Source organism: Tachypleus tridentatus, chromosome 1 (assembly GCF_004210375.1).
Source record: "Tachypleus tridentatus isolate NWPU-2018 chromosome 1, ASM421037v1, whole genome shotgun sequence".
Classification (NCBI taxonomy): Eukaryota; Metazoa; Arthropoda; class Merostomata; order Xiphosura; family Limulidae; genus Tachypleus; species Tachypleus tridentatus.
In genome coordinates this window covers 62,400,001-62,405,435 of record NC_134825.1, presented here as the reverse complement: position 1 = coordinate 62,405,435, position 5,435 = coordinate 62,400,001, and positions in this window count along the sequence as shown.

Here is a 5,435-nt window from a genome sequence, read left to right as displayed (position 1 = left end):
TCATGGGTTCTATCCGAAATGTCATCTGTGGTGAGTCTGTGTTTTTTTATAAGAATCTCAATATAATTTCTTGAAGGAGATTGATTTTTGTTTAAATTAAATCGAATATGTTAATGTCAAACACATGTCAAAATTCACATTAAGCTTTCTATATGACATATAGTTTTGAATTACCCCACGCTATTCCTCTGTAGGAATTACGTGCTGTGTTTTTTAACTTCCTATAAGCGTTTTTTTTTTGACGTTGTTTATATTTTTAAAAATGGTTCATTTTTTACCCATGTTAGGACTGAGTGTGATTCAATGTGTGTAGTACCGGAGTATGGATATGGAAATACAACGTTCGCATCTTTCTATTGCAACATTATGGAAAATAATAGAATTACACTTCATAATTTTAGGTTAAGAATATGTCAGAAGAGTGACAATGAATTTAAACTATTCACTTTCAGTAGTTCGTGAAGATATTCCAAAAATATCCATTATGTGGTTACTTGGAGTAATAATGCGCGTTTGAGAACTAGAAATGAAATAATATTTTGTCTACGTTGATAGCTCGACAGCACTGATTTAACTTTCATAAATAACATTTAATTTCCCCGGAACAATCACCTAGTTTGACTATATTGGTTTGTATTAATGAAAATCTATGTAAGGCCAACCGGTGTCCTGTTCATCGCGGTGGATGTAGCCTGAGTCAATGAACTTGCTACCAATCCACTGCAAGTCACTTTGACAATGATAAATTTTAAGCCGAAATATACTACTGTTCAATTATGTATGAAAGGTGAACATGTAACATCGATATCGGATGTCTCAAAAGTATTAAACAGTCTTGATATATCGCTCATGGATCAAAATAGCAGTCTTCTGAGATATTAATATAATATAGCAGAATATGAAAGCGGATAACATACCATTATAACCAGACATAGTCCAATGATTATTTTAATAAAATACAAAGATAACTGATTCAAGTAAACCTGATTTAGCAGCTGGTTCAGACTGTGTCGATGACGACCTGAAACACCAGATCTTTGGTTGCCTGCCTGAAGAAGTAAGTTTTGCAGCATCTTCACGAACTTTATACGGTGGTATAGGTTCCAAATATACCATTACTGATTTTGAGAGCAATGGTTAAACGATCATGTTACACAGCATAAAAAATAATTTTTATTATTTTTCAGAAGGATTTGTTTGTTTGTTTTGGAATTTCTCACAAAGCTACTCGAGGGCTATCTGTGCTAGCCGTCCCTAATTTTGCAGTGTGAGACTAGAGGGGAGGCAGTTAGTCACCACCCACCGCCAACTCTTGAGCTACTCTTTTACCAACGAATAGAGGGATTGACCGTCACATTATACGCCTACACGGCTGGGATTACGAGTCGCACGCCTCACGCGCTTGACCATGCCAGGCCTATTTTCAGAAGGAAATAACTGAAGACTTTTGTTGTTATCGTAATTGTTCACACAATTTGTTTTCCAAATTGCTTAATTACAAAGTTAAATTTGATTTGATGTGGATTTGTGATTACGAACACCTTCTTCTTTGTTAAAAACAAAAACAGATGAAACTTTGTGTTGAAAGGTTTACGAATGAAACAGGGTTCTTGAGATTTAGCGCTGAAGGAAAAGATGCTAGAAATAGAAGTGGAACTCATAACTTCTACAAAATGCGGCGTTTAGGAAAATGGTCACATTTACTTACACAACAAGCAGTATATAGAAATGGAGTCTCAAAATAGAGTAGAAGTGTGGCATACAGATGTGGAATGATTGTTGGAAATATATTAGGGTCAAAGACGTTTAGGATTAGGGGTGTTTGTTTATTTTAAGTTGGAGTATTTATTACTAGTTTGTAAGCAAAGAGAATATAGTTAGTAGTTATAAGTTGAACTAGCAGGATAAGGAAATCATTACATTGAATGAAAGGTGGAAGGCGTTCTTTGCTGTGACATATGTTATGGTTTAAAGTTAAATTTGTCAGTCGTGTAGCTGCCATTGAAATACATATAAAACCGAAGAAGGTTTGGTACAGTGTCTAAAATATCTTACTAGTGGTCGTCCCCAATTGGATTTAATTAGAATATATTGACCGTTAATGTAATAAATGTATTAATGGATATATTTAATAAAAAGAAGTAATAAATTTCATCAGTAAACTGTGGATCCATGGTCCATGATAAAAGAGTTAGCACACAGAAGGTGCAATGAATTTCAAATAAGATACTCGAAACTCAATCGCTTTTGAATAGTTTCAAAAGAATTTTCAATATTTAACGTAATGAGCTATTTGTTTAATCATCAGGATTACTTACACCTGATGTGAAACTCAAAGTAAGGTATTTGCACAATACTTTTTTTTATTTAACAAAACAAAAATAAATATAATTGTGAATGTTTTTTTTATTGGATAGGTGGACGATTAATGCAGTTATTACTAAAAATTTGTTCCTGTGTCGAATTCACTCGATTACTATAATGGCTTTTTAAATAAATTTTTTTTTATTGTTCGAATTAAAATGTGAAAATTTTCACAAAAATCTCAAATATTGTCTGTAATGTAGTATGTAGCCATTAAATATGTGCTTAAAGATAAATAAATTTATACAAATATGCAATTTACTTGAGGAATAATGCAATGTGTACTTGATTTCTTATAATAAGTGTTTCACAAAATTAACAGCAAATAGTATTTAAATTGTTTTGTTTTAGGAAATATGTCGTCACTAGAGTGGCTTATCAAAGCTTTTGTAAACGTGTTATAAACAAATGCAATGTAAGAAGTAAGTTTGGTGATAAAAGGACATTGTCATGAATCCATAAGTCATAGTTACGCTGATTTATCTTAGGTTTTTTTACTATATAGGTGCACATGTAGAGATCAGTCCACGTGCGGTCAGAGGCCTGAAATAGTAAATATAATGCCTTTTCAACTTTACTATTACACAGTGTATTTAACTTTCTCTTTCGTTTTCACTGTGTTTTCATCCTCTCCTTTCTCCTATTCTTAAAATTCTGTGTGCCAACGTATGTCGTTCGCACTCTTGGTCTATCGCCGTTCAGAACCATACAATCCAAGCTGGGCCGCCATCTATCAGGAAGTTTACTAAAGTAGACGTGTGTGACTTGTTGGCAGTAAATTTGATAAAATAAAAACAGCACTCAATTCCCTTACTTAAAAAAATAATGTATATATTAGGAAGTAGTTAAACATGTGTAGAACAAATTCTTTACACTATAGATAATCAGAGACATATCATAGATTCTGTACAGTTCTCTACTTCTTCTCAAAATTACACTTAAACCTATTTACTTGCTTTAGAATTTCAGTTTAGAAGACGAGCTATTTTTCTTTCTTCCTGTCGCCAAACGGAGCACAGTTCAATAGCGTTTCGTCGAGTTACCACGGTTATTCTTTACTTTCAAAATTGTCTGCTTCTTCTTTTGTAATTTCGTAGAATTCCAATGATTGTCTATTTTTTGTCCACAGGCAGGTTAAATTACTTTAGAACTCTATTTGACAAAATGCACTATTCGTTTTATCTCTTTCAACATCGTTAATATCGCTCTGATATATATCAACAGTTAGGCCTTGTATGTCCGAATACAACTTCTACATCATTTTATTTAGCGTAACGGCCGGACATGTCCAGGTGGTTGAGGTAATCAACACGTAATTAGAGGGTCACGGGTTTTCGGATCCTTCTTACACCAAAAAGCTCGCCGTAGGGGTGTTGTAATGTGTCAGTGAATACCACTATTAGTTGGTAAAATAGTAGCCCAAGAATTAGTGATGACTGGCTGTCTTCCCTCTAGGCTTACTCATCTAAATTGCGGACGGAGAGCGCAGATAGCCCTGGTGTAGCTTTGCGCGAAATTCGAAACAAACAAATCAAACGTAGTTTCGCGAGTTCTCTCTGTTTATCCGTCTGCTGTTTACTCGTCTAACATTATTTATATATTTATAACTCAATCGTCAGCTTGCGACATATCCTCGACATCTATAAATTTCGCATGACTTAACATAATCTCCACAACGTGCGACTCTTACCGAGTTACATAACTGTTTGTTTTTTGGATTTCGCACAAAGCTACTCTAGGGCTATGTGTGCTAGCCGTCCCTAATTTAGCAGTGTAAGATGAGAGGGAAGGCAGCTAGTCATCACCACCCACTGCCACATCTTGGGCTACTGTTTTACCAACAAATAGTGAGATTGTCCGTTACATTATAACGCCCCCACGGCTGAAAGGGCGAGCATGTTTGGCGCGACGGGAATGCGAACCCGTGACCCTCAGATTACGAGTCGCACGCCTTAACACGCTTGGCCATGCCAGGCCAGTTACGTAACTAAACTTGTCATATCATTTTCTATAAATTAAAACGTTTAACTGTCTTGTTATGAACAAACTATACAATCATAAAATATTTAATCACAAAATAAATAAGTTGATAATATCTACATTAAACAGACTTTTATATTATAACATACTCTATAAAAAATAACCTTTCATTTGTTGATCTTAACAAATGCACACAAGTATTACTTTTTTAATAATAATTACATCCGAAAAAGAAAGTGAGTAGATATATAGTCCATATTAAATACATATAACCCTAAATAATGGTTTTAATGTCAAATGTTCCCTGGTGATTTCGAGGTAAGTCTTCGGAGGTACAATGCCAAAATCAGTGGAAATATCCCCCATGGAGCAAGAGCAGATAGCCCCATCTAGCTTTGCTATAAGAAAACTAAGACATTTGCATTCAAGCTTTTATTTTTAAAACAATGAATGAAGGTGTTTTAAAATAAATATACATTTCCCGGTTTTTTAGATTTACATTACATTACATTAAGCCTCTCGATTGCATGAAGGAACATAGGGCCGCAATCGCTTGCAGACTCATTAACAGGCTGGTTTTTTAAGTGAGTAAATTGTTAGCCTACTGCACAACCCCAAACCAGGAGGAGGGTTTTTTAGATACTCTTAATTTATTATTTATATTTGATGCATTGCTGGCAAACGTAGACCCTTACATGAGTGAGAAAATACGCTTTGGTCTTTTTTCAAGAATAAGAGTTTACTTTTAAGTGATTGTAGCTTATGTATAGGGTATATTACATTCATGGAAGGACAATTCTGAATGCTTTGAATAGAGATACATTTTGTAAAATGAATATGTATTATATTTGTGATAAATTGAAAATAAATGACAGATGATTAGGGTATCTATTCGTTAAGAGACCATAAGCAAATAACCATCACATCTAGATAAATAAAAATGAAACTGCACAAAATTGTTTCATTCTAATAACGTAGAATGATATAAGAATTTGAATATTTATGAATTTATTAATTCACTATTGGTTGTATTTATTTTATTTTATTTACAACCAACAACCAAGAGAACGGTACACCTAAAAAGCATATAA